The sequence below is a fragment of the Syngnathus typhle genome, linkage group LG11 (assembly GCF_033458585.1).
Source record: "Syngnathus typhle isolate RoL2023-S1 ecotype Sweden linkage group LG11, RoL_Styp_1.0, whole genome shotgun sequence".
Classification (NCBI taxonomy): Eukaryota; Metazoa; Chordata; class Actinopteri; order Syngnathiformes; family Syngnathidae; genus Syngnathus; species Syngnathus typhle.
The window spans coordinates 9,267,994-9,279,394 of record NC_083748.1 but is presented as its reverse complement, the minus strand read 5'-3'; the positions used below and the strand labels follow the sequence as shown (position 1 = coordinate 9,279,394).

The window sequence follows — 11,401 nt, the reverse complement described above, 5'->3', positions numbered from 1 at the left end:
TAATAGCCTGTTGGCCTGTTTCCATCATCTCTCTGGGGCGGAACCATCTGGCAATTCCAACAGGTTAGCTTTGAGGAAAATATTTGTATCTCTCCTAAAGTGTGTTTATTTGTCTAATTTTATTTGAAATAAATGTATGGAAATGATCTCGGCCTTGTTACATTCCAGGACATTAACCAAAAGCTAGCTGACTGCGGTGTGCAAATGGAAAATGGCGAGAAGGGGCAGCAGGAAGCCATGTCATTTATCAGCAGTGTGACAGAGCATGAACCGTGGTGGCCACTGTATTATTTGATGCTCCCTCTCATTTACCTTATTATCTTCTTATCTATACGCATCATTATGGAGGACATAGCCTCTGTGATGAATAGGCTTTGTGATTAAGAATGCATGCTTCCTTTCGTTTTAACACACAGAGGGGAGGGGGGGGGGGGGTTGCCACGCTGCATGTTAATAACGCTCAGGAATAGTTTGACCTTTAACCATGAGGTGTAATTATTTAGAGTTTTCCTCACCCATTATATAAGATGGAAATACAGGGTATGTCAGTAAAGTACCCATGTCATAAAAGATTTCAAATCCAAACTACAAATTTTCCCCATCATGAGATTCTGTAATGTAACCATGACAACGGGCCTGTTTCACAATGCCCTGAGCATCTGACAATTCCTTGCACAGAGCAATCTTTCCAGGCTTGAGGAAACTTGCATTATACCCCGGGAGAATCCTTTCCGGGCTGCGTGATTGGGGAGCCCCTGACTAGAAGTCTATAAATGGCTTTGTCAGGGGCTTGGAATAAATAGAGACAAACATGATCTGATTAGCAAATGGCATTAGTTGGCCTTTTACAATCAGAATGTTTAGAACTTGAAACGTGCATGCTGTGTTTCTGACAGATGATGTGTGGAGCAGGGCTCCACTCAATGGCCTGATGAAGCGCTGGCCACTAATTAGTTTGTTGCAGGAGAGCAGATCATGCTGGAGCTGGAGCTGAAGCTGAAGCCCTGTCACTGGAGCAGCGAAAAGAGCAGAGAGCTCCTCTAATGAGCCCTCAGCGGTGTGTTTACTGTTAACCAAAGTCATGGCTTTACAGTCCGTGCCCCCGCTCAACCCCCACCACCACCACCACCAGGTGGTGCTTGCACACACCCACAAACACTCTTGGATGTCAAACAGTCAGCACATCTGATGATCTATATTCCTAATTCATGAGTGCAAATGCATGCACAGACAGACAGGCATGCTTGAAAGCACCTCCGCTGTATGCCAGCCATGGTGCCTAATTAATGTGGCTGAAATGCAAGTCGTCATCGTGTGCGCAAGAACATGACATAATATAAAACACATCAGCTGTGGATGACTCCACAAAGAATTTTTTTTTTTTTATCTAAAGAAAAAGATAGCATGTATAGAGTATATATAGCAGGTTTGAGGACCAAAATGCAAAACACCCTAACACACAACATAACGAGACAAGGGCAATGAACCGACAAGGAGTGAATGAAACCAGGAAACTAAATCCAAGCCACACACACAATTGGCTGATGGAGCTGATTGAAAGACAGGTTGACAGGCACAGTTGGAGGGGGAAAAAAATAGGACACAACCTACAAGACTAAAAACCACTGCAAACACACCTGTAAAACGTTGCACTCGAGTCACGCCTGCACACAGTTGCCGAGCACCCCACATTGTGATCTTGCCATGTCTGACCATTAGTGTGTGTTGAGATGGTGTTTAAAAGAAACAAAGTAGTTTTACTTCAGCATCTTCTGCAAAGTCTTTCAAGTGTCCATCCTTTATTGATATATGGTGACGCTCCCATTTATTTCATCGTGCAATGTCCCCAGGTGAGTCAGGACAGATAACGGTCCTCTCTTATTCATGGGCCTGTCGGACTCACTGACTGGTGACCTCTGTAGCTCGCCACAGGAACTGAAAAACAAGACGGGCTCATTCAAGCACACAAAGTAGGATACAGCCATTTCAATAGAATCTGCATTGCTTCACTCTGTTCAAATGCAACTCTAGGGTCATTTATATTCTTATGACCACAATTTTAAATAAAACTTCACAATCAAATCATTTTGAACTTTGTCATACTCATGCGGTTAAATGAGATGGAGCGCCACACATGACATTAGGAAAATAATATTGTGGCCAAAATATAGCACTGACATGTGGACACAATGCTAATTTGTGGCCATGAAATAGGTCTAATGTGCACAAAAAAAACCCTATTTGTGGCCACAAAATTTGAATTTGTGGATATAATATCATTCCCATAAATGTATTGGATGCCTGGAGACCTTCACAAGCAATTCTAATAGTTCAACACTTTCTTCTCATGTTCTCATCAATTTGCTGAGGTATTATTTTCTTTTTCTTTTTTAATATATTTGTGGGATTAGTGTATCAAAAGCTTTCAGACATTGCTCACCTACTCCTGAAATCTTGTTATAGACATGTGAAAAGAACAAACGACAATGGCATCTCAAGCCCGCCCTGACACACACAGACACACACAGGACATAAGCAGTGGACCCAGACTCACGTATCCAAGCCGCATAAGTGTCAGGCCACCGCATCCTTCCACACCTCCATGTGAGGCCCAGATTATTTTGTCCATGACAGTTTGTGAGGTGAATGCAAATGTCCACATTTCATGGGGTGGATGTGAACTCAGCAGTGTGCGTGCAGGTGGTGTAATGAAGCTTCACTGCAGGAGACTGAATATGAGTGTTTTAGGACAGACAGAAAATCACAAACATGTCTTCTGACTCTAACCAAAGTGCACGGTGGAAATGGGGCCCTCTTTGTCATTATTATTATTATTATTAGTCATATATAATAATGACGATACATTTTATTTATAATGCACTTTACATTTCAAAGAAACCTCAAAGTGCTAAAATTCTATAAATTATATTTACTTTTCCAAATGTCTTTTTTTTATATATATATATAATATATAATGGTAAAGACCAGATCTTGGCGGGCGGGCGAGGGGGAGTGTTCTATAAAGTGACCACACAAATACATTTGGAGCATTGTCATTACGGATGCAGCGTGGGCCACTCGCAGCTGTGTTACCAGCGACATTTGGTGCTGAGGAGAGTGACCAGACATCCGTGAGTCTCCGGTCCACACGGCACTCTTCAGCGCTCGCTAATTATTCTTCACACCTAATCAGAGAAGAAGAGCAAGGCAGATGATGGAGGAAGACCGGAGTGGGAAATGGAGGAGTGATTAGTGGCCAGTGCATTTTTGAGCGTCCTTACAGGAGCAATTCATCACACGTAGCCACCAACTGTCTCGTGTTGTCCCTTCTGCTGCTCCCAGCATTGCCTACAGCGGGGCGGTGCTTGGACGGTATGCAGCCGGCTGGCTTGCGTATCTTCACATGGGCGTCGGGTATGAATAATAAACTGGAGAGAACGGCAACTGAACAACGTCTCTATTGACTGGATGAACTTCACATTTTCCCATGTTGACATACAAAAGAATGTACTGATCTTTTTTTTTTTTGGACATAAAACAACCTAGTGGTCTTTTTTATGACAATTTGACCTGAAACAGTTTTCGATGCCTTGAATTCAAAGCTGTTAAATTGGTATTTGATGAGACACGGGTGCATCTGGTTAAACAGGCTTCATGTAATGTCAGTGAAATTGAAGGAAATGTCAAGTGTGTTTTGGGAGGTCCAAATACTTCAATTCCTGACACTTGACACATTGAAATGTCATTAGTTTGCTGTTGTTCCCATCTGTGGCATTAGCGCTACTGAGCAACACGTATCATTGAGCGGTTAATGGGGTAGTCATATTTTTGTCGATAATCAGATGTGCTTCAGACGGTGACAAAGTAATGTGATCCCTCCCAGTTGGTTTTTGTTGCTCCTCTCAACCTTGGACAGCATCCCGAGGCAACAGGGAGACATGGCCAAGGTGAAAATTCCATTTGCAAATTCCCATCATCCCTGCAGCATATGGACACACACTTAGACGCCGCCATTGCCATCATCCCTCATTCTGCCCTGTCCTTACTCCCCTCTTACTTGAGAAGGCCTCAAAGAGCAACTATAATTACAATCAAACACATACCCTTTGCGTTGTCACTTTCCAACCTCTTTGCAAAGACGAGAGTGTGTTTCCATGAGAACTGAATGCTGCTGATGGAAAAAAGGGCCACTTGCAAAACAAGAAAAAAAAGCTTTAATGGGACATGTTTGTTAACAATTATAATTATATGTTTTTGTTTTATTATTTTATGTATCAAAAGTACTGGTTGAATATCCCAATTAATGACATGTTTTCCCAGTTTATGCGTGAAAGTAACCTTTTATAGCGCTTCGATCGCTAATTGCAGCATCACCATGTGCACAATAGAACTTTGTCAGCATGAATGCAGGTGAGACGAGACCATGAGTAACACATGAGAAAAAAAAAAACCACCAACTTGACACAGTGATAGGAAATTAATAACAGGCCAAGAGGCTGAGGCATTTGTCAGACGTCATTGAAATTCCGCATGCAGCCAGATGGTATGCATTGACGCCGGTTGCACGTGTGCCAAATAAAATCTGTAAGGCGGTCTCACTGCGCCTGTTTTAGAGAGAACATGAGAGAGTCACTTTTGCAAAATGGGTACAGACTATGTTGCACTATCCACCTACCTCAACGTTTGAGAAATTCACAGAAATTCTTTTGTTTCCTTATCTTAAGGCTTTGGCTTAGCTAGTGGTAGCATGATGTACAGCAGGCAAGTGTACACACATAAATCCAATCTAGTCTACTGTAGATCATACTGCCAGCTCTGTTTTTTTTTTTTTTCTTTCTTCAAAAGCTGTGGTTTATGCTGACCCAAGTCTGATCAAAAATGATGTATAGCAGACCCTGGCAGTAGAGAACTATTATCGCCTGCCCCAAGCTTTTAATACAGTTTCTCGGTTTCAGCTGGGTGGACAATTACACGCAGGTTAAATACATCATTAAAGTGCTGTTTCCTGAAGTGCCTCTTGCTCCCTGTCAAAATAACTTATGATGCTTTGACAGGATTGATTTTAAATGGAAGCCTGCGTGGTGCCTGAAAAGCCTGGACGCAGGCATCTGTTTTCATTATGCATCACATCGAGTCCAACAAATCTTTCTTTTTGGATGAAACCTTGGTGATTTGTCATTGGGGCTTTTTTTTTCCCGCCCTCTCATTTTCTCTCAAGCACTTCTTTTAATCTGGAGCCTCATTGATGGACTCGGTTGGAATTCTGCAAGCACCAAATCAACTGCGGCATGTCCAACATTAGTAGCATGCTATGCAGATGCCACGGATCGTCCATGTTTCTCCAAATCATAACAGAAGGGTTGAATGGAAGTTGACTCCCTGATACAAGTTGATAACAGTTAATTTAGCACACTCCATTGCAGTAAATATCAGTGAGCGACCATTTTATCGAGCTACTTCTTCTTTTTCTCTCTTTCCATTACGCCGTGCAGCTGAAATCATTCGCTGTGTGTGCTAGCGCAGGCTGGGAGCGGTTCTGATAGCAAACATTGATCCTTGACTCCTGCGTATCTTTAATGAATTCATGGAACAAAGTGACTGAGATTAGAGAGCGGAAGAAAAGAGAACCAGAAAGACAGTAACAGGCGGACAGAAATGGGAGGGGGCGAGTCAGAGTGCAGAAAGAATAGGGCTATTAAAGAGAGGGATGAAATGGTATTGTTCCTCTTTGCCTTCTGGGAGTTTTCCCGTCTATGTGAAGCTTTGCCAGTTCGCTGAGCCCAACCGTGTGCTGCAGGGCGCGAGTGCCGCCTGGATGCTTATTTGTGTCGATTGAGGCGGGGGAGGATATTGAAAAAGAGACGGTGAATGCGCAAACTTTTAGGGGATGAGAATTTTCCACAGTGTCAGAGGACAGCCTTAATTACAATCGCATAGCAGTTCAAGCCATGCTTAACTCAACTGCGGCAAGCTTGGACCGAGTCTACTCTAAGCCTCGACTAATTGGCCCTGGAAAATCCCCATCCCAGCTGTGACGGGCACCGGGTGGATATGGAAAGAGCGAGAGGAAGATTAGGTCCTCCTTGCATCTATTTACATGAGCACTTGCTGGATCAGTACCGTTTTGGAGTCGGGCCTTTTTTGACAACCTCTCCGCTGTGTACGCGCGACCCTCTTTGTGGGCTCAGCTGTTGAGCAGCCCAGATGCCGCTGTTGAGTTAAAAGCCACGTCTGCACACGATCAACATCCAGGCAATCTGGGCGACTAAATGGGAGGACGCTGTCGAGAAGCTCACGCTGGTTATTGCAGAGTTTTCCTGCCAGGTGGTCAATTGAAAGATAGGGATTGGATCTCCCAAGTCCACCTCCAAGCTGCCTTGAGCAGCAGGGGGTTCCCCGGCATTGCCAAAATGGTATGATGCAAAATCAGTATCACAGATTTCGTCATCTTGTCGGAGCTGTTTGATTCTCTAGGTTTATTGCTTTTGCGAGTAGGAGTTAGCATATTTTTAAGGTGCACTTAGAATCGACAGCACGACTTATAATCAGATGTATGGATGATTGTAGACAATATGCATGTGTGGCAAAAAGGTTTCGCCCTCAAGGCTAATATCGAAGATGCAGACGCTCATGCATGACACACATGAAGGAGACACATATGTATTCAACCCCCCACCCCCACCCCCTTCTGAATTTGGCCGGTGATGTGACAGACAGGATGACAACTGCATGCAGCGATTTTCTCCATTATTCAACAGCATTAGCCGGCAGATGAGAAGCAACAGAAAAAGACGGGAAAAGAAGAATAGGCTGTTTGTGCTCACCCATGATGTGAGGATGCCAGAAACTGTTTTTGAAAATAATGGAGTGCGTCGATGATGGTTGAAGATGCAATTTGCTCTGCAAAGAAAAACAAACGAGAGAGAGCAGCCATTACAACACGGAGTAGACGTGGATGAAGACACAACCGAGAGAACAAAATAAGTCATTATCAGTCAGAAATGACAAAGTATAAGGTCAAGGAAGGATTTGTATGAATTAAAAGAAATGCAGTGTTTAGTTATCTCAGATCTGAAGGCCGTAATGAAAAATAGGTTGTGTGTTGGTCTTTCTACCTTATTTCCTGTCTCAAATGTAGGATAGGCTTAGGTGATATGCTCCCACTGATCCGTGTGATTAAAAGGTCATTTTGATGAAATGCTTGTAGATAAACCTTTGCATTTCTACCCTGGGGCCAGCACTGACCGTGTCGCTACAACCATTGCTTAGGGCTGTTTTTTTTTTTCTTTCTCGCTCACATTGATGGAACAGTTTTGATTGAAAGATGAAAAGATATGGCTGATCAGAAAGAAGCCAAATTCCAAAATGGGTGGTAATTTTTCATCATAAACCGATCTCACATCTTTGCATCTTTTATAATGACTTTTATTATATGCAGTAAATGATGTAACTGTCAGATAGTGAGATTAATTGAGCGGTGTTAATATTCAATTTCATATGTCACAGTGTGACAGGCCATGATGAAAACGTGTGTTTTGTTTTGTTTGTTTCATTTGTTTTTTTCTTTGTATGAATTCCCCCCCGTTCACTATTCCTTTTGTTGCCAACATCATTCTCCTGTTCAGTATGATAAAAACAAGCGCAAATCATTTCTGGTGAACATTTGTCTGAAAATGGCTTTTGTGCCTCTGAAAGGCCAGACTGTGATTGAGAACATCGTACACAATACATTTGTGTGATTTCATATTAGCCGCCACCCTCCGACAAACAACGCTTGCGGTCTGAGTGGGTTCGATTGGATGGCAACGTTAAGCTCCACTCTACAGCGCTGTAATTATGTAAATGCGATGCGTGTTTCAATCGAATTGGGTTCATGAAACTTGCTCATAACGCTTTTAATTAATCACCCAGTATTTACAAACTTAGGGAAATAATTGAGTGCGAAAAGACGGTGGCCGGGGAGTGTGGAACAATTTTGGAGACTCTGAGTGATCTGAGGCATTGTTTTGTTAATGAAAAAAAGAACAAATATTTAGATTTTTGTGTGTTTTGGGTCAATTTAGGAAGGAAAGAATTACATTTAAATTAGCAATGGCTATTGCGACAATGGAAATTGAAATTCCTTCGAATCCAGATGATCACTCTACAGTAATTTTGCATGTGGCTTTGGCTAAATTTACTTTTGCTAAATTTGCTATACAGTAATTATACCTGGTGATAATTAAATATGATTATAATATTGTTCATTGTATGTCACTCAGTCTATGATTGAGCAGCAATCACTGCAGGGCGTGCCCAAATTTCAAGTGCAATAGAATCAAACCCTGCAGAAAAGCAATATCTATTTTTTTTTCCCCTTTTGGAGGAATGCAACAGTTGTTTTGCCACATAGGTGAGGCTTTAGCTTCTTCATTGGCTCTTTGTCCATCTTAACCTACAGCAGCTTAGTTGGGTGTGTCTATGTTTGCAAAAACATCCCAGAGAAAGCAATTTGGATTTTATGACAAGCCGTGTTAGTTTCAGCGGTGTGTTATAACTTTTCCATGACTTCTGCAAAACGTTATCTGAGCAAATTCCTTTTGAAGTTCTAATGTCATAAAAGCATATCAGAGGAGGAGAAAACATGTCAATAAAGGGCGCCACGGGAACTAATTTATGGAGTGAGTCCACATTCTTCTGGTGTTATCTAATCATTGGCTTCCACCCTAATTCCGGCTGTTGTCACATTTGATCCGATGGAATATATCAAGACCTCATAACATTACATTTCATTTTACTGGAGTGAAGAAAGTATCATCATAATCATTTAATCTAATGTGTCTGCTGCAGGATGTTATGGCTTCCAAATCAAGTCACACTTAGCTCCAACAAGGGCATGGTGGAAATTCTTCAACGCCCCATTAAATAAAAAATAAATAAAAAAAGGCATGGAACATAATTTTTCATCAAAAACAGACTGACTTGCATCATACTTTTAACTCGAGGATAAGAATCCTGTCAGCCAGTCTTTGTTCCTGATGAGAAGCACATCGGAACATTTCAACTTAAATCCTCGTATACTGATTGGCTGACACACGAGTGTGAGAAACACGCTGACACTCATGATGCACTCAACTACTAATCATAAGCTATGGTGTCAGAATGCAGCAGGATACTAAATATGTGACCTAAAAATTCTTTACGTATGTGTGAATGTTTTTTGAAGGAGATATTGATGGTAAAGTACACATTCTGTTCATTCCATCTTTACTGCGCTTGCCATTATGACCAATTGTGGACTGTTCTTTGCTCTTAAGAGTAACTCAAAAATAAGACGCATTGATTTTTTGGGGTATATACTAAATCAAAGGCAACAAGGGTGGTTTTGCTTTTAATTAAGTCTCACATGGAGCGCTTCTTGTCACTGTGGGAGAACATGTAATGAGAATAAGAGTTGGAGCAGAGCTATCCAACCGTGTTATTTATCTCCCCGTTGCTCACAGCTGGATCCATCTGGATGGAATTATTTAGATTCATTTAAATTCAGCAGTTTAACATCCCATTTTTATAACTCAACATTTGTCCCCTCCCATCTTTGATAAGCACGCCATCGGCCAAATGTGTCAAACCCTTGGGACGCATCTCAAGGTCCTCTCCAACTCCATGTCGCGACAATTTCCAAATTCCCCAAAGCAGTTATCGAAAAGCAACTCCTTTATTAACCTTACGTTCCTTGATCAGAAACGCGCCCGAGGACAGTGTTGGCTTGGCTTGGACTTAACCCTGGGAAGGAAGGAGAATGTATATCTTTGGGGACACAAAAAATGTGCTGTTGGAAATGTTCCGATTTGTCATTTCGGACTGAATGGGCCGATCGAAAGCCTGACCCCAAAGGTCAATGCTGACGATTGTAGCGAGGACAATCGGAAGGGTAATCTTGACGTCATCAGAGTACAGCATTTGATGGAGATTGAATGAGAGCAGGAGAGAAAATGGGGAAAAAGGAGACCATTGCGCCAAAAGAATAAAAAATCAAATGGAGAAAAAAAAGATACTTCTGTATAAATAAAGATGTATCGTATTGTATTAATCCACTTTAAATAGTTATGCCTTGGCCTCTTTCTAGTTTTCTACAAAGCTCTTCTTTAATTTACACATGTGCTGACATATATGAACCCATGCACAGTGGGGCTCTCTTTATTATTAAAATGTCTAGAAGTGCCCTCCAGGCCATCAAATCACCTGGCAGCTCTCGTACACTCTCACAATTTGACAGCTTTTGTTAGTTGTATTAATAGAACGCACATACACACGCGGAATACCAGGGGGGCTTGACCGAATGTATATTACTCTAATACTACTTTGTATAAACTGCTGATTGATATGCTAACAATGCGCTGCAAAAAGCTCGGAGGCAAAACGTTAATGACACCCAAGAGACCAATGTCCACTTTTCAGTTCTTAGTCTGGTCTGGCATGACTGTTGTTTGGCTCAAAGTAGCAGAATGTCAAATAATTGCCACAAAATATAGCGAACAAAATCAGTCTTGGGGGTTTTCATGGTGTGTGCAGTATATTTTGTTAAAGTAGGATAATATTGCTTTACTTGACATGAATTAACTATTGTAAAGTGTCAACTCACATATTCGGAGCCGTGCAACTGAAGTACGCAAGTCAATGTTGAAATTTGTATTTGACTTACCCACTATGGAAAATATTTGCAGTTCTTGCTGCCCAATCTGTTGCATATCGGTCTTTTGTTCCAACGCAAGCTTTTATGTGCGCTAAAGTGCCTCTTAGCATACTCTTGTGGTGAGACGCCATTCAATCACCTCTGCGTGCTTGCAGCAACTAACAGGCGACAATGTTCCTTGATTCTTTTCATAAAGCTCCATTTAGGGATAAAACATTTCCATTTCTGCTTCCCATTTGAGACTAATGAATGGCCATATGATGAGGCCTCTCATTTCGCCTTTGCACAAAGCTGAGCGAACAAGAGTGAGTCGAGTGCGTGGAGGTCTGAACTATCGGTGATAAATAGCGCAGAAAAAGAGAGTGCCAATCAGAGTTCACCTTTCAGCTGCAAGTTCCTCTTTCCGTTCCTATTCACCAGAAAAATACATTAAAGACTCAATGGTTACCATGGCAATGCACGTGTAAATGTTTCCAATGACATCTGACGCTTGTTAATAACCCTTTTAATAAGCATGACAGAGTTTGAAAAGAAATTGATTCACAAGAGGTTTAAAGGCCTCCACCCGAGTACGTTGAGGTACTGTCGAGGTACTGTCGAGGTAAGATGGATAGTGAGATAAGAGGAGCCAACTGACCACATAATCAGGATGCACTTTTCCAGCTTTTCTCTTTGCACACTGCTGAAGTGAGCCTTAGGAGATCAGTGGAGCAGACAAGTTGTGCTCAC

General features: G+C 41.9%; 1 long non-coding RNA gene across 1 annotated transcript; it reads right to left on the bottom strand.

Moving 5' to 3' along the window:
• Nucleotides 1-1,436: 1,436 nt before the first annotated feature.
• LOC133161817 (uncharacterized) lies at nt 1,437-11,401 on the bottom strand. Its single transcript, XR_009716134.1, has 3 exons — nt 11,310-11,401; nt 6,825-6,900; nt 1,437-1,935 (listed from the first exon to the last, which is right to left on the bottom strand). It is a non-coding gene; the product is annotated as an uncharacterized LOC133161817 (long non-coding RNA).